Here is a 23,366-nt window from a genome sequence, read left to right as displayed (position 1 = left end):
CTTTGTTTTTTGGAGGGGAAACTGGGAATGGAGAAAATTACATGTAAATAAAGAAAATATCAAAAAAATGGACAAATGAGTATACAAATAAAGTTATATTTCCCTGAGGAAAAAAAAAAGAACTGATGGTCCAAGTTCCAATGGTCTTTAAAGTTCAAAGTCTTTCCCATGATCCAGGACAATTTCTCATCTACAATACCAGTCTGTAGTCCAACTCCCACCAATCAACTCCCAACAATGGTCGGCAACAGCTGTGAATGTAAGTCCAAGGATCCAGCAGTTGTTCAGTCTCACAAGGCAAGCAGGTGAAGCAGAGCCAAAGTAGCAGATTTTATCTTAACATTTTACTACATACTACAGTAAATATTTTACTTCCATCTCCAGTTTACTTTAAAAAATGGTTCTTTAGTACTTTGCCATAAAATTATCTTTCAATATGGAATTCAAAATTTCAAATGTAAAGAAAGAGGCTCTCAGTTGCTTATGTTAGTTCTTAGACTATAAATCCAAGAGTACAGCTCTTGGAGTCATTTTATTTTTAGTTTCTGGCAAAGAAAACATTGAGGCAGTAATCTTTAAAATAAATTAGTCCTAGATTTATCATATAGTCCAGCCTGTCTTGGAACTTTACTGTGAAGAAGAAGCTAGCCTTAAAGTTAAAACTCCCCTGCCTAAGCCTCTGACATACTGAGATTAACAACCAAATGTTAACCACACTGACATTTGTTTCGTATATGAATTTTAAATTTGAATTTTCATTAAGTAACAAGTATCATTTTAACCTTAATAACAAGTTGAACAATATTTGAAACTTATTCTTGGACAACACACTTCAAGTATCCTATTTTTCACAGATCTACCCATTTTTAAAATATATAAAAGAAAAATCTAAAATTCAGGCAAATACAACAATGAATATATTTCTATACCTTGGAGTACCATGGTGGAAATAGTCAAATTTCTGGTGCTTTGTTCTCTTTGCTTAGAGGCCCTGTTTTAAAACTATGTGTGAGTTCTTAAAAACAACCCAAAAGGTGCTAGAGAAATGACTCAGAGGTTAAGCATACCAGAAAACCAGAATTCAGTTATTAGCAGTCAATGCTGGTAGGACATAACCATATGTGTGTGTGAGAGTTTGTGTGTGTGTGTGTGTGTGTGTGTGTGTGTGTGTGTGTACACACATATGGTTATATCCAGCTCTAGAACATCTGATGCCTCTGGCTTTTTCAAGCAGCTGCAGGTGTGTGTACATATAAGTGTGCACAATCACATACAGCCAAACCCAAATTGAAAATAATAAAAGTAAATATTAGAAAATAAGAAAAGTTCCTCATACTTACAACATCTTTATTCAAATCAAGTAAAACAAAGAATAAGGTATTCTATAATATATAAATGTCTGTTCTTTATTGAGAGCATAGGAGTGTCTCATTCTGTTCCTTTGCTATTGTGTATTACTCTAACTTTATACTCACTGCAAATATCTTGTTTCAACTTAGTCGATTTTAACTGAACTCTGTTCTGCCTTGTCTACTTATTACTTTCCTCAAAATATCACCTTGAGAGAAGACAACACTTTTTTATTGGATATTTTATTTATTTACATTTCAAATGTTATCCCCTTTTCTGGTTTCCCCTCTGAAAACCCCTTATCCCATCCTACTCTCCACCTGCTTCTATGAGGGTGCTCCCTCACCCACTCACCCACTCCCACCTCACCACCCTGGCATTTCCCTAAACCGGAGCATCAATCCTTCACAGGACCAAGGGCCTCTCCTCCCATTGATGTCAGATAAGGCCATCCTATGCTACATCTGCAGCTGGAGTCATGAGTCCTTCAATGTGTACAATTTGGTTGGTAGTTTAGTCCCTGGGAGCTCTGGGAGATCTGGTTGGTTGATATTGTTGTTCCTTCTATGGGGTTGCAAACCTCTTTAGCTTTTTCAGTTCTTTCTGTAACTCCTCCATTGGAGACTCAATGCTCAGTCCAATTGTTAGCTGTGAGCATCAACATCTGTATTTGTCAGGCTCTGAAAAAGGCTCTCAGGAGACAGTTATATCAGGCTCCTGTCAGCAAGCACTTTTTGGCATCTGCAATAGTGTCTGGGTTTGGTGCATGTATATGGGATGTATTTCCAGGTGAGGTGGTCTCTCGATGGCCTTTCCTTCAGTCTCTGTTCCACTTTTTCCCAGCATTTCCTTTAGACAAGAGCAATTCTGCATTAAAAATTTGGAGATGAGTGGGTGGCCCCATGCCCCAAATGTGGGTCTTGCCTAACCAATGGATATAGTCTCTACAGGTTCTCTCTCCCCTTTGTTGGGCATTTCAACTAATCTCATCCCTGTTGAGTCCTGGGAGCCTCTTGGTTTCCTGGCATCTGGGATTTTCTGGTGGCTACTTCCAGTTCCCCATCCCCCATTGCTACACACCTCTGTTCAAATATCCTTATCCAAGCGCTCTGGGCCCGGGGGAATGTGGATTGCATGAATCTGAGTCCTAGCCCATCTAAGTTCTAGTGCTAGTCCTTCTGGGAGTCCAAGTGCTAGTCCTTCTCCTTCTCTTAGTCCAAGGTGAGAATCAGGCTTAGATACCATACAGCAAACAGGGCAGATGTCAAGAGTCATGTAGGCAGGTGGGGGTTGGGTCTGGTAGCTAGGTGTGAAGCAGGAGGAAGAGGGGTGGAGCCCTCCCTGTTGAGGTATTTAGATATTTGGAACACGTCTGAGTTAGAGGATACCAGTGACTGTCTGAAATCCAGGAGGCACAGATCTCCTTTTGAAGTCTTATTGCCTCTTATCCTTTATCAGGATTTTATCCCCGATATTTGGATGTGACTGGAGTAGACGAGTGTGCATAGCACAGTGAGATCACTTCTTAATGGAAAATGTACTCCTGTGCTGACAACTGACTCATGGCTGTGGAATATTTTAACAAACAGATAGTCTGAAAAGCCCATATTGAAATAAAAATATAAGATTGTTCACTAAAGATATTTTTAAAATACATTGAAGATGCATTTTTATTACATTTCAAAACTGCAAACAATCTGCCTTAGACTGCTATGAAGTTTCTGAGCACTATATTACCTTCTCCAGATTATGCTCCCTATATGCAAAGTTGTAAATTTTCTAGGCTCACAAAACTTCTGTGAAAAAGAGGATTTTGTGCATATTTCAGACTGGGTTTATAACTGTTTGGCATCTGACTTTTTATTAGAAAACTGACTAACTAAAAGCATGAAAAATTTGTCAGTATTGCAATAGAAAAAAAAATGAGTGGCCATTACTTGGAGATCTCCATAGGTGGAGCAGATCATGAAGGTCAATCCAATTACACAATGCAGCAATGAAGTACATGTCCTTCAAATTTACATAAGCCTTCCTGGGAAAGGGTGAGGGATAAGGACAAGACATTGAGATATCTTGTCTTTGAGCTCATAAGTGAGAGATTATATTGTATTTCATGAAGAAAATTGTGATCAGCAAAGTGTTTAGCAAAGGCATGAAAATTCAACAATAAAAGCAAGAGTACCTGGTCACTATGTTGACATCATCCTTAAGACAGAACACTCTAATATTGACAGGTAACTATAGTAATGGTGTTTTCAACCTACTTACTTTGGAACAGCTGTCAAGAAGATGTATCACAATTGTACCAAAAACATGGGCAAATAATAGGAATAAATCACATAAATTTGAACAGGGACTTAGAAACTAACCTTTCTTTATATAACTAGGTTTCAAAATAAAATGAAACAGAAATAATGTAAGCTGAATACAGAAATCATTCATTATACTTAGAAAGTTGAGTTCAATTACAATGTTTCTAAAAAAAAATCTGCTTTTTCCAAAAATATAGCTGTTCTCTTTCCCTAACAAAAATGTGGTCAAAATTTATGCTTACTTTTTGAGACTTACTGTACTGTCAAGGCTGGTCTCAAATCCCTTGGAAAAAATATGTTTAAATTTTCCCAGTGGTTGGGACTAGCAGCATATGCTCTTATTTAAATTTAGAAGTCTTCATATTAAGATTTCTCTGTTTAGAATACTAAAAGGCTTCTTTTGTGAAATGATCCAAGGAAAGATTCTTGTATGTGGGGATGGTTTGGTCCTACTCTGGGTCTGACAGCAATGCTGAGTTGTTGGCAGTGAGAAAGGGAAAGCTGAAAACCAGTGGCATGAGGTGACATCACAGTTATTCCAAGTGTCACCTATGGTGCACTGTGATGGAGTGCCAACAAAACTATGACATTTGAGAGACCAAGTGGCATCTGCACTTTATCAGGATGGATATAATGATAATTGTGAGAACTATGTATGGGGCTGGCTTTTTCTTAGCACCATCCATTGCCTGAGGACCAGAGAACACTACAGGAGAATCACAAAAATGTATACGTTTTTTCTACAAGAATGAGGGTGTAAAATGTTAATGGTGGTTAATGGATGGTGGTTAATTACAGAAGATACTAAATTACAATCCCCATTAGGATGGCAGTACAGCCAGAACCTTCTGGAAAATTTAGGTCATCTATTGGTACAAATGAACTCTTGACCTTTGGAAGAAGATGGGTTCAGTCCACAGGGTCCTGAAAGACATCAAGTTTAGAAGTTTTGTTTTTTTAAGGATGAGATGATAGAAAGTTCTTCAATCTGATCTGAGTCCTTCTAGGAAATATGAACTATTTTTATCACATTATCATTTTCAAATAACTTAGTTTTGAAATCGCTAAAGAAATTTATATGCAATGAGATAATTATTCTTGAGCTATTTAAAATAAGCATAACAAATCTATCAAAACTTTATAGAAATTCAAAATGTTTACAAAAGAACAATGTTTAAGGGGCTAGAAAGACAGCTTATTTGTTTAGAGAATGTAATGTATGATGTAGGTGTTGGCCTTCTGTGCTTTCCTCTGTGCACTTTGGCAAATCTATTTTTGTTGTGCTTGTTCAACTCATAATTAGGCAGTTATGTTGTTGAGACTTTATTGTGTAACTTCTAACATTACTAAAAGGCTAAGAGTTGCTCCTTAAGGAAGAACACACCCATTAGTTATCCAATATCAAATTGTCATCCACAAAAACATATATAAAAAAAGATTATACCATCATGAAGACTGAGAAAATTAAATTTAGGTGTGTATGTATATTCATGTATGTGTGTGTATACTGAACTATTAATTCAAAAGAGACTATGGATTTGAAAGAGAAAAAGGAGGAGTATATGGGAGAAATGGGAGAATTTAGATGGAAGAAGAGAAATGCAGATATGATGTCATGAATTATGATAAAAACTGAGTGATATTGGTACAGTGAAAGGCAGGTAGATCAATGGAATTGCAGACCCAGAAATGATCCCACATACTTATGGTCACTTGTGTTTTGACAAAGAAGCTAAAACTGTCCAGTGAAAAATAGACAGCATTTTCAACAAATGCTGCTGGTTCAACTGGTATTAGGCATACAGAAGAATTCAAATTGATCCGTTTTTATTTCCTTGTATAAAGCTCAAGTCCAAAATGGATCAAGAACCTCCACATAAAACCAGATATACTGAAACTAATAGAAAAGAAAGTGGGGAGAGCCTAGAGCACTTGGGCACAGGGGGAAAATTCCTGAATAGCACACCAATGGCTTGTGTTGTAAGATCAAGAATCAACAAATGGGACCTCATAAAATTGCAAAGCTTCTGTAAGGCAAAGACACTGTTAATAGGTCAAAATGGCAACCAACAGAGTGGGAAGAAATCTTTACCAATCCTATATCCAATAGAGGGCTAATATCCAATACATACAAAAAAAAAAAAAAAAACCAAACAAAACGTAAGAAGTTAAACCCCAGAGAATCAAATAACACTATTAAAATATGGTGTATAGAGGACCCAGCTATACCACTCCTGGGCATATACCCAGAAGATGCTCCAACATGTAATAAGGACACATGCTCCACCATGTTCATAGCAGCCTTATTTATAATAGCCAGAAACTGGAAATAACCCAGATGTCCCTCAACAGAGAAATGGATACAGAAAATGTGGTCTGCTTACACAATGGAGTACTACTCAGCTATTAAAAATGATGAATTCATGAAGTTCTTAAGAAAATGGATGGAACTAGAAAATATCCTGAGCGAGGTAACCCAATCACAAAAGAACACACATGGTATGCACTCTCTGATAAGTGGTTATTAGCCCAGAAGATCAGAATGCATGAAGTACAATCCATAGACCACAAGAAACTCAAGAAGGAAGACCAAAGTGTGGTTACTTCATTCCTTCTTAAAAGGGGAAACAAAATACCCATGGAAGGAGTTGCAGAGACAAACTATGGAGCAGAGACTGAAGGAAGGACAATCCAGAGACTGCTCTACCTGGGAATCCTTCCCATATTCAATCATCAAATCTAAACACTATTGTGGATGCCAGCTAGTGCTGGCTGACAGGAGCCTGAGATAGTTGTGTCCTGAAAGGCTCTGACAGTACCTGACTAATACAGAAGTAGAGGCTCACATCCATCCATTGGATTGAGTACAGGGTCCCCAATGAAGGAGTTAGAGAAAGGACCCAAGGAGCTGAAAGGTTTGCAGCCCCTTATTAGGATGAACAAAAATATGAAGTAACTAGTACCCTGAGAGCTCCCAGGGACTAAACAACCAACCAAAGAATACACATGGCATGGTGGAACTATTGGCTCCAGCAGCATATGTATAGCAGAGGATGGCCTAGTAGGTCATCAATGGGAGGAGAGGCCCTTGACCCTGTGAAGGTTCTATGCCCCAGTGTAGGGGAATGCCAGGGCCAGAAAGAGGGAGAGGGTTGGTTGGTGAGCAGGAGGATGAGGGAGGGAATAGAGTTTTTTTTCCCCCAGAGGGGAAACCAGGAAAGGAGATATCATATGACATGTAAATAAAGAAAATATCTAATAAAAAATAAATAAAAGTCATTTTAACATGTTCCTTATTAAAAAGAAACCCAAGGAGCTGAATGGTTTGCAGTCCAACAGGAGGAACAACAGTGTGAGCCAACCAGTACTCCCAGTTCTCCCAGTTTCTATACCACCAACCAAAGAATACACATGCAGGGACCCATGGTTCCACCCACATATGTAACAGAGGAGATAGCCTTGTGGGACATCAATGTGAGGAGAGGCCCAGAGGATGGCCTTATAGGGCATCAATGTGAGGAGAGGCCCTTGGTCTCGTGCAGGCTTGATGCCCCAGTATAGGGGAATGCCAGAACAGGTTAGTGGGAGCAGGTGGGTTAGCCAGCAGGGAGAAGGAGACAGGATAGAGGGGTTTTTGTGGGGGATAAAATTTGCAATGTAAATAAAGAAAACATCTAATAAAAAACACCATAATGCAAAAAAAAAATAATAATAAAAGAAACATATTTTCAAAAAGCATGTGCTGTTCTTGCAGTGGACTTTGGTTTGGTTTGTAGTATATAATGCCTATAGCTCATAACCTCCTAATTCTACCTCCAGGCCTTCATGGCTTTCACTTTCCTTCTGTTGGCATTGCACTCATATGCACATACATGGCTCCTCATAAAAATACAGAGAACCATTTATCAATTATAAGTATGTAAATAGAGAGGTTTCAGGAGAGGCCTATATGAAACATTTCCTTAGAGATTCCTGAACATATTAACAATCAAATTTTTTTCCTATATCTGAAAAATAAAACCATTGGCTTTACTATCACCTTTTTTTTTTTGTTAAGGAATTATTTATATTGCTAAAAAGGGCTCTGATAGTGTTGTGTAAATGTTATGGACAAATATTTAATTTTTCTGTTATATACCAGCTGACTTCCTAGGTAAAGGGCAAATAAAGACGCTCTCCTTCATTCCACACCGCCCACCCAAAATGCAGAAGTCTGGCATATGGAAGACTGGGAGCTAGGGAAGAAAGCATCTTTAAGATAGGACCGCAGAAGAAAGGGCTGAAAGAAAGGACATCTGGTTATGCACATAGGCTCCCTCTTGTTATTCCTGAGTCCTTACTTAAAACCTCATTCACACTTCCCAGCCCTGCCTCATCTGTGCATGGGAAGCAAGGCACAAGTTATACCAGTAGTAGTTCAGCTTAAAGAGGGACAGCTTGAGTAAACGTGGGAAGAGGATAAAGCTCAAGTGTGGAAATTACTTGGGTGGGGCCATTCACTGTCCATGGAGAAGCATACGGGGTGGAATTGGGCCTAATGTAGAAGCCATGCATTTACACTAAATACCTAAGAGCCACTCAAGGTTCCAAGTGCAGCTGTCACCCATCTCAGACAGTGAAGCACAATACTTGTGGCAGGCGCAGGAATAGACTTTGTTGTTTTGTGTTAACAGACTCTCATTCTGCAGACTAAGCTGGCCTTGACCTCAAGGCAATCCTTCTGCCTCAGCTTCTCAAGTGCTTATGATCAGTGTGAACTTACATGTTTGGCCCTTTGGGAAGGACTCTCAAATGACCCTTTGTCAAACTGTCTTTCCTAAGCATGTAATTGAATGTTTCTTTTTCATTCCCACAAATGGAGTGTTGTCTCCTAGAGGCTATAAACTATGTGATGCTGCATCACAACGAATGCGAAACAAGTGGGGATCTTTATCTTCATTAAGTTAGACATTACATTTTTGGAGAAAAGGAAATACAATGCCACCTCAATAAATTTTTTCTATAAATTTTTTCATTCTTTGGAAATTATTAGTTTAATTTTTAAAAATTTAGTATGTATGATGTTTTGTCTGCCTGTATGTTTATGTATAACTTGAGTGCAGTGCCCACAGAGTTCAGAAGAGGGAGTTGGATATCATGGAGCCATACTTTCAGATAGCTGTGTGCTGTCATGTGTATGCTGGAAATTGAATCTGGATCTACAGTGAGGGCAGGCAGTGCTCTTAACTGCTGAGCCATCTCTCCGGGTGTGAAAGTTGTTACTATCAAGAGACAGGGTTTTTCGATGTTGCTTAAGCTGACCCAAACTCGTGGGCTCAACTGGTTCTTCCCTCTCAGCTTGGTGTGAGCTAGAACTAGGGCATGTACCTCTGTAGGCAGTTTCAAAGTTATTTTTAAATGAGTAAATATTTGAAAACTTTTGAGTTTTCTTTTCTAGACAGGGTTTCTCAAACCCTGGAGGTTAACTGTGTAGGACAGGCTGTCCTTGAACTTGGAGATCCTCTTGCCTCTGGCTCCAAAGTAGGTCTCCTCTGCCACCACCACCCAGCTTTGGAGAATTTTTGTGTGTGTGATTTTACATTACAAATTGAAAGGATTTTTTCTCATTTTGTAATGCTGGGGATCGATTGAAACTAGTCTCATGTATGCATGGCAAATACTCTCTACCACTGAACTATATTCACAACCCATAAAATTACATATAGAAAATATAAAAAACTGAGTAGACAAATTAATAGTGATGTTATACTAAGGTGCACAATTTTATTCCTAGAATAGTATCCAGTCTTGGATACTGTTGTCAAATGAATATTTGAGTATCTTTTGCCATCATAGAGTAGAAACTGAAAAGCTCTGAGGATGAAGCACAGGCAATATAATAATTACATTGATGCTTTTAATATATCATGTATAATATTTTAATCCATTGTTATTTAAAAACTGAGATAGCTAACATTCATATGAATATATGCTGTTTGGAAATAATATTTGAATGCTGATGCTGATTTAGCTAACTGAATATTCTGCCAATTTAGAACACATTAAGATTAATGACATAGCTATTTAATATGTCATATTGGCTAACTAGTATTTGAAAATAGGGTTTTTTTTTTTCTTAATAACCCGTTGAGAAAAGTGCACTGACTCTGGCTTACAGCCATGTCACTCTCCTAGCTTGTGATGATTACACCCCCTAAAGGGATTAAGAAACCCTCAAACCACAAGTTTAGTCACACTGACTTCTGTCTCTCACTTCTGCATGTCTACTTCCAACCATCATTTTTCTCAGTCTCTCAAAAATAAAAACTATCAAATTTTTCTAAAAGGCTCGGCAGTTTTTTGGAAATCTCTGAATGATTACAGCATTCTTCAAATCTGCTTCTTCCAGTGTAAGCGTTTCATCCAGAAATCTGAGGAAAAAAAGAGCCGTTGCCAGGGTACTGAGACCCTTGGTACTTTTCAATGAAGTCTTTGATGTGGCTCACCCTATGAAAAACGTTAAATCTTTGGACAGTCCTTTCCCCGTTGGCTAACCAGATCTGGATCTTCGTAATGGGCTCCAACTTGTTCAGTGAAACAGCAATGTACTTTTATTGTCAACTTCAACACTGTTTGCTTTATAAAAGATTCTTGGTGTAGCACTTCCTAGTCAGTGGCCCTGTCCTGAACAGGGTTGGAACACAGGCTTTGTAGACATACGTACTTCATTTTTTTTTTCATCTTCAACATTAACATCCACCTTCTCTTTATCAAAAACTACCCGTAATTCTGAAGGCAATCCCCCCTTTTTTGATGGAGTCTAGAAACTGTTGACTTGAATCATCAGAGTATCTTCTAAAATCATCTTCGACAGTGAATCCATTTTTCCCCAATTTTATATTTACATCTACCTGTTTCTTCTGCTCAGTGGGGGACAAGCATTTGGCACCAGCTTTGCCTGCTTCCTCAAAAAGGCTGTCAACAAAATAGTCATAGTCCTTTTGTTGATTATCATTGAGGGGTTGACTGTCAGAGGTCCTGTTTCACAAACCCATTTTTCTTTTATACTGTCAAGATTATTTACTTCTTTCATTCTCTTTCTGCTACTCATTCTCTTTCTGCTACTTACAGCCCCACGACCTAGTGCTTGGTCCCCGAGGGGCCAGCAAGCTGTGCTGAAGCTCCTCAGTCCCGGAGTGGAGCCCTGGAAACCCTCTCAGGACAACCAGCATCTCAGTACAGTTATGACCCGCCTCTCTCAGGCCGCCCAGTGCACACTCTTAAAGCACTCCTAAAGACTCTACCCATTTCTTTACTTCCTTAATATAGATAAATTAAGAAGTACCATAATTTCTAAATAAATATAATTCTACTTCATTGAATGTTAATAAGCAAATTGGTAGAATTTTATTTTATTTTTTTCTTAAAGAACTGTCCTTGGTATGCATTTCAGGCTGAAATCAAAGTCATGGCATTATTCCTGCTTAACCCTCCTGGGTGCTGACATGACATGTGTGAGCAATCATGTTTGTCTTCTACTGATACATTTTAATTAACGAAAGGTTTATTGCTGTTGAATTTTCAATGCTTTTGGAAAATGCTTTTGCTATCTGTTTGATACATGAAGCAATTCTTCTAATGTACCCCAGATATTTTTTGAACTGCTCCTTCTCCATCTTACCAAACACCTTATGCATCTCTGTCTTATCTGAACCCTATTATAAACTAGTATTTATTCAGAAATTCCCATAGTCGACTGAGTTCTTGAAATTTACAAATACATTTCTTGGTAATTGAATAACAACATAGATAGATATCTTGTGATCAAATTGTCCATTGTTCCACCTATGTTAATAGCCCTTTGTAGTCTTGAGTCATTAACATTTCTCAATGGAAATATGAAGACATGACAGTACTTCAAGGAAAAGATGCCATAGCAAACTTGGAGGATCTGAGAATTAATTGGGAAGGTAACTCCTTAGAACCAGAAAGGAGAGGGGGAAAGGTAATTACAATTACACAAGGAAAATCTTCAGGCTAAGAAACATGAAGGCCATGTAAAAGGATGGAAGGTGGGGAGGAAGAAGTGTGCATCAATAGAGCCTCGGAGACAGCAAGGGCAGTTTCTGAATGTGCCTCACCTTTTCCAGGAAGGAATCTAGAAATGTCTCTTTGAGACAATCCATCTAGAGAGGGCTCCCCATCATCCACCCTCAATCCAGAAGTGTTACTAAGGGGCCACACTAGGAATATGTGACTGTGTTAAATTTTGTGTCAGATCATGAAAACAGACATTGTGTGTTTTAGTTAACTGCCCTACTGAGATCTTCAAGGAGATACTTTCTGAAACTCTACTGTCTTAGTCAGGGTTTCTATTCCTGTACAAAACATCATGACCAAGAAGGAAGGTTGGGAGGAAAGGGTTTATTCAGCTTACAATTCCATGTTGCTGTTGATCACCAGAGGAAGTCAGGACTGGAACTCAAGCAGGTCAGGAAGCAGGAGCTGATGCAGAGTCCATGAAGGGATGTTCCTTAGTGGCTTGCTTCCCCTGGCTTGCTCAGTCTGCTCTCTTATAGAACCAAAGACTTCCAGCCCAGGACACCACCTACAATGGACCCTCACCCCGATCACTAATTGAGAAAATGCTCCACAGCTGGATCTCATGGAGGTACTACCCCAACTGAAGCTCCCTTCTCTGTGATAACTCCAGCCTGTGTCAAGTTGGCACACAAAACCAGCCAGTACAATTGACTCCTTGTCAACTTGACACACAAACACATCACTATTAAGCCTCAACCCTTACTTTCTTATCCCCAAGATCTAAAGTCCCACCGTCTTTACATATGAAAAGTTCAATGCATTTAAAATGTCCAATATCTTTTAAAATTCAAAGTCTCTTCACTGTGAGCTCCACTAAAATACTTTCTTCCTTCAAAAGGGAAAAATATCAGGGCACAGTCACAATCAAACGCAAAGCCAATGTCTGGGATCCAACTCACGATCTTCTGGGCTCTTCTAAGGGCTTAGGTCACTTCTCCAGCTCTGCTCTTTGTCCCACACACTTTGATTTCTAGGCTCCACTGCTGCTGCTATTCTTGGTCATCATTGCATGGTACTGGCATTTCCAAAACACTGCTGTCTTCCACTGTAACTAGGCTTCAACAATAGCCTCTCATAGACTGTCTTCATGGTGCCAAGCCTCAACTCCTTTGCATGACCCCTTCAGTCCTGGGCCATGTATTGCAAACCGAGGCTGCCCATTCACCAATGGCCTTCCATGGCCTCTCAGGGTGCCAAGCCTCAGCTGCTCTTCATGACCACTTCATACCTTCAAAACCAGTACCACCTGGGTGACTCTTACACATTACCAAGTCAAGCCACAGCACAAGATACAACCTTGGCTATCTCTGGAACACAGCCTCTTTGTGCTCTTAGAAAAACACTTCCCAGATGTCACCTCAGTGATTCTGGTCTCATCTTAATCACTTCTAATTTCTTAACTCCAGCTAACCAGCATCAATAGTCCCAGTAATGCAATGTTTTCTCCTTAGTAGTTCTGATATCTTGTTAATCACAGCTGATTCTTCAGCCCCAGCTAACCAAAACCACAGAATCTTCACAATAAAAATAGCAACAGCCCTGATAAGAGTCTTTAATCTTCCCTCTGAAATTTCACAAGCCAGGCTTCCATCTTCTGCACTGTTCTGAACATGATCTTCCAAGATCCTATAGAATATCCCAAAGAGTTCTTAACAGCCAATGGCTCTTCTAGCTCAAAGTTCCAAAGTCCTTTCACAGTCCTCCCGAAAACATGGTCAAGTTGTCACAGAAATACTCCACTTCTGGTACCAATTTGTCTTAGTCAGGATTTCTATTCCTGACAAAACATCATGACCAAGAAGCAAGTTGGGGAAGAAAGGGTTTATTCAGCTTACACTTCCATGTTACTGTTCATCATCAAAGGAAGTCAAGACTGGAACTCAAGCAGGTCAGGAAGCAGGAGCTGATACAGAGTCCATGGAGGGATGTTCCTCACTGGCTTGCTTCCAGTCAGTACTATCTTCATGATTGACATATCTTTTCACTCTTTCCACAGCTCAAGAGGCTCTTTTCTTATTCTGAATTTTATTTCTTTATGGATATTTTTATGTCACTTACTTTGGACCAGTGTCTCTCTTTATTCTCCAGTCTAACTTCCTTTAAGCAAGTATTTTGGTGTTTCCTTTCCCTTCCATCACATGACTTGGGCACCAGTTGAACTAACTGGGAATGTCCTCCAATATCCTCTGCCTAGTTGACTCTGGATAGTCCATCATCTCTGTAGGACAGTCTGTCAGTGAATGGAATTTCTGCTTCAGTCAATCTTGAACCTTTACATAGGCTCATCTGACAAAATATGCCTCTTGAAAATTATACTTAAGTATTGTCTTAGTTAGGGTTTCACTACTGTGTGTAGACAAGGCAAGTCTATAAAGGAAACATTTAAATGGGGCTGGCTTACAGTTTCAGAGGTTGACTGTGGATGTGATGTGACTGTTGCTACCTTGACTTCCCTGCAATGGTGTACTGACACCTGGAACTGTGAGTCAAATAAATCCTTTCTGTCTATAGGTGCTTTTTGTCAGAATGTTTTAAATTTGCCACTGTTTAATATAATTTAATTTATTCTAAGTACATTTAAAGGATTGAGCTTTAACCTAGATGGTAGAATGCTTCTCCAGCATGAAAGACACCTGGCCCTGGTCCCCAGCACTCTATAAATTAGGTGGTAATAAACACCTTGTAATCCCAGCACTCAGGAGGTAGAAGCAAGCAGATTAGAAGTCCAAGCACATTCTTTGCTACATCATAACTTTGCAGACATCCTGTGATACATGAAATGTCTGAAAAATAACTCCTTAAAATGAATTAATTATGAAAATATTATAAAAACCTGTGTATTTTGAAAAATATAGGGCAAAATGCAATATACCACAAATATAATTTCCTATCCTATTCCAACCTACTCCTTCTTTCTTGTAAATGAAACCAAATGTATTAACTAGAAAAAGTCTACTACTATCATCCTTAAAGTCCTAAATCTTGGATTAATAATGTTCTGAGGCAATTCTCCTTTAGAGGTATCATCAGTGACCTTCTACTTTTCATCTGTAGTCTGTGTGTGACTGGCTGGTAAGGACCAATTAGGGTCACCTAATGTTACTTTCCAGATTCAAACTTTAAGAATTTGGAAACTTCTGTTTCACATATTGGAATATTCACTATGGAACCTAGAAATGATCTTCTAACAAGACTTACCTTTCTTCTACGACATAAGTAGACATTCAGTAGCAGCTTGCTAGCCAGATGAGTGATGTTCAATGAATTTTCTTTCTTCAAGCTAGCCCCACTGGCATGGACTGCACCTAGCATCAGCACTCTGAACTGGTCTGATCATATGTAATTTATAGTCTTGTTGGCAGACTGAATGATAGGTGTTTGAGATCTCTGAACTATGATGAGATTTGATACTTAGCAATATACAACTGGACTAGATTTCGATCCCTGGAAGCTTTCCATGCTGAAAATCTACAATATGGCATGGAGTTTCAAACTGGTTTATAGGCTGAGAGTTTAAAGCAGTTTTTAAGAGGATATTAGTAAGATACAAAGGCAAGGAGGAAGCTATCAGTATAGGGAGAGATAATGAAAACATTTCTGGAAACTAGAAAATATTGACAGAAATACAAACAACATTGTAACTGACAGGAATATACAAATTAGGAAACAGTCCCACGGAATTCAACATCTACTTAAGGAATATTGCAAGCAGAATATAGAATTATATTCTCCCAGCTGACTTTTCCCTTCTGTCCCAAGATAATAATGGAGAAATTAGTGTCTGCTTGAGTATCTATACCTATGCCTCAAAAAGGACAGTATAGTGTTGTGATTTGTACAAATCCACACAGAGGAAGTCCCATAAATTAAGTCTGTCATGTAAGATCAGTTTTGACAGGAAAGATTGTGTGCATTGAGGAGAACAAGAAGAAGGAGAAAAGTTGAAATAAATTTGTACAATGGCCCTTGTGATTAGAACAGAGAAGGTTTGAGTATGAGGAGACCCAGTTTTATCTATATTCCAGAGGGTCAGAACTTTGGCAGATGCTCAGAATTGTTATAGGAAAAGTCCCATCTTGTTCCCATGGTAACATGGAGGCAATAAAGTGGCTGTCAGTTTCAAGTCCATGTAGTCCTGGGTGAGAGTGATGTGAATAATTGACTAATGGCACTGCAAACCAGGAGTTTTTCCTTGCAATGTTTATATGACTCAGAAAACTTAGGCTAGGGATTGGAGGAGGTAGTATAGGCATGTTTATAAAACACAAATTAAATAGATTTCTGGATAGTCAGGTAGTTGAGTTCAGGGCACGATGAAACTGTATAAACATTAAAATAGGCCATACCAAAACTCTAGGTCACATGCAAGAATACATATTCACAATTCCCAGGAAACATTGCTGTTCGAGAGTGTGACCTTTTGAGTTGACTTAGTTGCTCTGGAAATGATTAGAACAGCAAGTCAGTTACTTCCGAAAGGTACAATTTCTTTAGCAGGATTGGTAATTAAGATACAGAGATAATATTTAAGATATTTTGACAGTTCTGTACTAAAGAGAAAGAAATATTTAGAATATGTGAAATTCCCTCAAATTAATCAGAAAAAAATTCTGCATAGTATGGAGGCCACAAAAGAATTGATTTGAGTATTTCATTCTTCCCCAAGCTCCAGCTGTCCCCACAAGAATAGCCATTTCAATAGCAGTAAATGGAAGTGCTTAAGATTTCAACCCTTAGTAAGAATGTCAACATTTTGCATTTCTATCTGAAAAGCAGAGAAAATGCATAGCATGGGTACAAATGAACCAATCAAACAATTTTGAAAAACGCAGAAAGTTACACATTGAGCAAGCACATGGAAAAGTTAATTTCCAGAAAATTAAAGAAGAGCATTCAAAAATATAAAAAAATATGTTTAATGACCAAATGGAAATAAAAAGATACACAGGATTAGTGGCATTGAAACATTAGAATATCAATAATGTAGTTGGATGATTGTCACTTTCTTTCTCATAGAGACAGTGGCAAATATTTGCAAAGACAAAATTGTTTTTGCAAAATAAGTAGCTAGCTGTACTCAAAGACTACACACTACCTTTGAGGTAAGCAATCACTTAAGACTTGTGGTAGATATTGGCAAACAGAAATGATGATGAGGTGATAATTGGCACATCCCAAATGATGTCTGGAACAGACTAGAAGCCAGCTATTCTCAGATATAGTGTGTGGAAGCCATTGCTCTAAAAGCACCAGATTCAAGCCTTGTTAGAGTCTAGAAGACAAAGAACACAGTGCATATGAATGGCCTTCAGCAGAAATTTGTACTGTTAAATGTCAGTTTTAAAATCATTTTAAAATGCAAGTCTTCCATGATTGAGACAGAGATTTTGTAGATAAATAAAATGGTGAATGTGAAGTCAGAAAACATCTTATTGAAGAAAAATAATCAGATTTCTAGTTCAGAATACAGTTTATTATAAATCAGATAGTCAAAGGCCTTTCAATGATAGAGTTTCAGGACACATTTACTTCAAGTTAATAGAAATTTCAGAAGTAAATCCTTATTGAATTTTACATTCCTAAACAATGCAATTTTAATGTCAAAAATTGTAAAATAAAAATAAATAGCCCACTGTCTTATCTATATGGTCAAAATGGATTTAAGAAATACAAAGTGCCCAAATTTCTGACGATATAATGGAAAAGAAAAAAGGGATAAAACATACAAGATGACTTATGTAAGGACAGATTGAGAAGAAAAGAACAAATATAAATAAATAATTTCATACACATGTAGTAGATGCTGGAATAAAGCAAATTAATGCTGGTTCACTTACCAGGTCTACATCTGTGTTGGAAGTGTTCTCAGGGGTGTGAATTTCATGTCTATGGCTACTGCACACATAAACTCACAGAAATATTGTTATATGCATAAGACTTGTGCAAAATCAAGTGAAGAAATTCACAGCAGAGATGGTGAAGTGCTCTGAAGTCCTACCTTAATTGGAGAAGCTATCAGGTGGAGTTGGATGGCTGCTGAGCCAGGGAGAATTACTCTCTTTTGAGCACACAGCCACTGTTTAGTTACAATTCCCTAATAGATAGTTGTGTATGGGAAGCACTAATTGAACTCATGTTTATTAATAACAATATTTTTAAGCGAAGACATTCTAGAATTGAGAGGGAAAACAACTGAGTAACTTTGAGAGAGAAAGAGGAAGATAGATATGACTTAAATATTGTATAAATGGATAAAATTTAGAGAATAAAAATATTGAAACAACATATAAAATGGACAGTTAAAAATAGATATACAATATTGAATGTTATACTTCTACCAATTAGAAAATATAAGTTCAAACATTACTCTAAATATGAAAAATTACATTATTATTCTTCATGGCAGCATTTCTCTGCATATTCTATTTCTATCATGCTAAATTGATAAAATGACATATTTAACGTTCATACTATAGATATACTGAAAGTATAATATGATTCTGTAATTTCTGTAAAAGTTTATTTCAGTTACAAACCACAAGGAATCTCAGAGTACATACATGTACACATGCATACACACACACACACACACACACACACACACATACACATACACACAAACTCATCAAGTCAGCACTAGTTTTTATCCCCACATATAGAGTCAGGTATCCAAAACCTGCTCTTCTGAGAAATCTTATAAATTCCAGGTCATATTCCCAGTAATATTTCTTTAGAGTATCAAGAGTGTATGAGGCTCTGAAAGGAGAGGGGATTTTCCTCAAGCAACACAATGAGTTAGTAGATAGATTGGAGTTCTGTGGAGATTAAGCTTAAGGGAGCCACAGAACTTGGCATATACTCCTGTAATCACAGTAAGAGTACTTGTTTATAGAATTGTGAACACTTATTAAATGCATAGTTCTGGCACTTAGAGCTAGCACGTATGGCAAACCTACCGTATATGAGGCTCGCACTTCTTTCTTCAAAATAAAAAAGATAAGATTTAGAATGTTTTCTGTAGAGAACTATTTAAAGATGAGTGCCTTGCTTCAGTTATCATCATTACTCACTGTTTTTTCTAGAATTTAAGTGGCCATTAAACTTGGGCAAAGAAGTTATGCTAATGAAATTCTATTGTTGCAAAGTGTACATTTGTCCTATAGCTACTCTATGATGCCTTATGGGGCTCTCAAGATGATAGTAACCATTTAAAAATTTTAGTAGACTACATCCCAGGTCTACCTTTGTAATTTTTTAATAATGTAAGAGAAAAAATATATTCAATAAGTAATTAACTCTTATTTACATGCTGATGCAATAAAAGACCAATAAAATATTACAACTCATCTAACTAGTCCCCAGAATCAGAATTCAGTTTCATTTTCTACTCAAGTGTCTACATTTAAGGGGGAGTTCACAGGTACATGAGTATTATGTAAAGGTGAACAATTTCAGTGGAAGATGTGGGAAAAAGCAAAGTATTTGCTCTATACTTATTTATTCATGTATTTATTACATGTGGAAGTATATGCAAGATAGGCAGAAAAAAAGATTAATTTGCATATCAGAAGTACAAGGTACTGTCATTAAATTGACATATCTCTCTATTATTACTGTAATTGTTCCTTAGTGTGTCATTGTAATAAATATTTAATTTCAATTGGTGTTTTCTACTCTACCTTTGATTACTCAGATCCCAGATAAAAGAGTTAAAACTTTTATATTTATTGTAAGCCTTAATCAGTACTAGAGCTGGTCAGATATCTATCCTCTATGCTATTATGTCTATTTCTCTGCCAATAACCCCAAGCGATATATGACATTCTTACTACAATTGGCCAGCCCACATGGGCATGTTTTCATGATTCACCTACCTTGAATTTTCTTCTCCTCTCTCCATTATTTCTCTTGATTTCCTCATGGTTCTGCTTCACACTCCATGCCCAGGAACTGAAACTCTGCCCATATTTCTTAATTTCTTGTTTATAGATTGTATTTATTTATCAATATTATCAATTTGTATTTTCTATTATCATTCCATTTTATAATAATCAATTATTAATTTTGTCTTTGCTGTTTATAGATAAATGAGGGATGTATATATATGAGTATAATTAGGGAACATGAACCTGTTAAGTTGAAGCATGAAGCTTCTCAACTCAGAGGTCATGTGCCATGAGACTTTTTTTTTTCTTTCAGGAATGGCTAAAAGCACTGAGTGGAGTGTCAAGAATGTCAGGTCAGTTCTTTACTTTATTCAAGCACTTACTTGTAAATTGCATCATTGAAAAAGTATAGGAACACTTTTCAACTTAATATTGTGCTCGTTAGAATAGCTAGAGATGAAAAAACAGCATGATAGTAAACCATGTGTTGGTATCGGAAAGTGAACATCCTTGTGAATCTTGTAACTCTGTCAGGAAATATGCTGGAGAACTATGGAATATTTTCCCTTGCATGTGGCTGAGAGGGATTCTATTAACACACCCCAAATTATATAGTTTCATCCATCATGTCAACATGTACAAGGAGTATACAGTCCCATGTTGTGCCCCTGCTGGAGGAGCACAGAATTTGATCCTATGTTGAAAGGGACCAGTTGTATTGCCGTAAGCTAATGTCATTAACTTCTTGGGTATCTTTTGCAAAATTGACTCTGCTAGACTCTCTATAATATGTCATCATTATATCAGGTTCCAATAGTAGTGGCAGCAAGGAATTTTAGTTACAATGCTGACAGAACTTGCACTGTAGCTAGGCTCAGCAGCTCTAAGGTCAGGGATGAAGTGGGGCCCTAGCAATGCAAGCACTGTTGATTTGCTATTCTTGCCTAAGCTGATATCAGAGTAGCTTTGCATTCTTTTTCTCCCTTTATGAATTAACATCAAAATAATGGGTAAGGAAAAGAACTTGGGGAAGTAGACTTCAGGAAAGTACAAATACTTTAACATTCAATTTTGTATCCACTACCTGATGCTGCATATAATTTTTAATTATTCGTTGTTTTTGTTGAAATAAGAAGGCTGCAATTATCAGATTTAGCTATTTCTAATCATAAATATTTGGTGAAAATGAATTAATTTAGCTAACTTATTATGAAGACCCTGTATGAAATAAGATCTATGGTAAATATGTTGGCATGAGTTAAAAGGAGAGAAGTCTATATATGAGGCCCAACTGTCACTAAAGTTAATGAAGGCAGAGTCTGGGAAAAGCTGAGAATTCACACATTCAGAAGACTCATTGGAAGTATCTGGTAGCCATGGAGGAGGGTGGTGGGAAATGGACCAAATGTTGCATAAATATGAAAGAAAGCCTATTTCTTAAAGTTGTTTTGGAGGTCTGTCTAATCTAAAGGATTAAGAAAATCTGGCTCTTTTTCAAGCTGAATATGTCAATAAAAGTCACTGTACCACTCAGGATTAAAGTTCCCATGTTAATGTAGATCAGATGAACTAGATGGGAACACGTGTGCATAAAACAAAACTAGAATCATCAATCTCAGCATTGCTTAAGGCCTTTCTTTTGCCTTGTGTTTCATCAAACTGACACTATATCTGATTATGTAGATGTAATTGTCACTAGTGTTAAAACACATTAGTACATAGTTAACAAGGGGAGTGAGAAAGCATTAATTACGTGTTTTATGGCCATTTAGACTAAATGTTGATAGTATTTGGGTTAAATATCATACTCCATCTGAATTTCAAATATCTGTTAGAGACTAATTGAAGATAATTATTTGAATATGTATCCTGATTTTAATTAGGTATTACATATATATGAGGACTTAAGAAACACTAAATATGTACATTTGTTAAAGCATAAATGTTAATGGTTTTACTTATGCCATTTATAGGTATAATTGAACTCAATATGCAAGATAAGTGATAAGACTAGGCATAAACCCTCATATCAAGGCGGGACAGGCAACCCAGTAGGAAGAAAAAGGGGTTCTACAAGTAGGCAAAGAGTTCGAGGTAACCTACTCTCATTGTTGGTTTCCAAAAACCCTAAGCTAAGGAACCACAGCAGTTATGAAGAGGGCCTGGTGCAGACCTATACAAGCTCCTTGGTTTTTGTGTCTGTGAGCCCCCATGAGCCCTGCCTAGTTGATTCTGTGGGCTGTAATCTCCTGGTGTCTTTGACCCCTCTGGCTTCTATAATATTTTCCCATTCCTTTTAAGGAATTCTCAGAGCTCTGTCTAATATTTGGTTGTGGGTCTCTATTTCTGCTCCCATCAGTTGCTGAAAAAAGCTATTGGATAATGATTGGGCTAGACAACACACCTATGAGTACAGTAGAATATTATATCATTAGGAATCACTTCACTGTTTTTTTTGTTTTGTTTTGTTTTGTTTTGTTTCTTTGTTTTTCGTTTTTTGTTTTTGTTTTTTATTTTGTTTTTTGTTTTGCAGATGGTTTCTGAGCCATCCAGCTTCTGGATCCTAGCTATTTAAGCAGTGTTGGGCATGGATGGGTTCCCTCTTTTGGTGTGGGTCTCTGGTTATACCAGTCATTGGTTGGTCCATTCCACAAACTTTGTGAATCCATTATCCCAGTGCATCTTGTAGGCAAGACAAAAATAAGTCAGAAATATATAATAGAAAAAAGAAAGCATCTTCAACACTTCGTGTGGGCCTAATAGATGATAAATTTGGATCTATTTGTATTATTCTACATGCAGACATCCAGTAGGTCCACACTATGTGACCAGAGCCATCTAGGAGAGGTTAAAAGCTAGCATATGATTTTCCTGAGATGTTTTCACTGTAGACTATGAACACAATGAATGAGTTCTCCACAACAGGGTTGAAGGAACAACATTTTAGGAAAGATTCCTATATTAATATATCACTGTACATTAGCCCAGCCTACTGAACAAATTTCTGCAGATCAGTGAAAATGTACTATATTATAATGATGCTATATAGACAAGCACATGGTTTCTTAATTCCTAATGATGATCCAATAAGAATTCCTAAAATTATACTAGTAATTATAAAGCCTCTTATAATATGACTGCTATTAAAGCCCTCTCTGATGGGAAAACTGTAATTAGAACTCTGCCAGTCTTCATATGTCAAGAATTAATTGCTTCTGAGATATAAATCAGATATTTCCAGTTAGGGACACATTTCTAGAGGCTGTAAAACAATTAACTAAAGGTCGAAAAAAAGGAAAAAATGATTTATTTTAGATAAAAGGACAGAAGATAAAACATGGAGTGGGTTTATCTATACAAAACTTATGCTAATGTAGTCACAAAATTTATAGTTTTAGACTCTCAGTATAAGTATGTATAAACATCTCTGTTGTAATCTTAATTAATTTATGATTTGAATTTATGTGTGAACTTTTGTAAAAAATAAAAAGAAATGATGCTTGGAAAAATAGGGATTTATTCTCCTAAAATGGGCACCGTAAGCTAGGAATGGGGACATTAAACTAAGGTGCAGAAGGAGAGAGGTGAGCGTAGAATGCATAAAGAGAATTAGAAAGCATAATAGAGAGATGAAGAGAGACGAAGAAGCTGCAGAGAGAGCAGAAAGTGCAGACCAGCTTCTCTCTACCTTGTGACAGAACAGCTCTTTTCTTTTTTTTTTTCTTTTTTTTTTTTT

The 23,366-nt window shown here is 37.3% G+C and overlaps 1 protein-coding gene and 1 pseudogene across 1 annotated transcript in view; both read right to left on the bottom strand.

Moving 5' to 3' along the window:
- Znf385d (zinc finger protein 385D) overlaps window positions 1–23,366 on the bottom strand; it is a 764,160-nt gene that overhangs the window by 435,131 nt on the left and 305,663 nt on the right. The window lies entirely within an intron of this gene.
- LOC116084561 lies at window positions 9,972–10,734 on the bottom strand (annotated as a pseudogene).

This window comes from Mastomys coucha, unplaced genomic scaffold (assembly GCF_008632895.1).
Source record: "Mastomys coucha isolate ucsf_1 unplaced genomic scaffold, UCSF_Mcou_1 pScaffold9, whole genome shotgun sequence".
NCBI classification, from domain to species: domain Eukaryota; kingdom Metazoa; phylum Chordata; class Mammalia; order Rodentia; family Muridae; genus Mastomys; species Mastomys coucha.
This window is presented reverse-complemented; position numbering and strand designations above follow the sequence as displayed.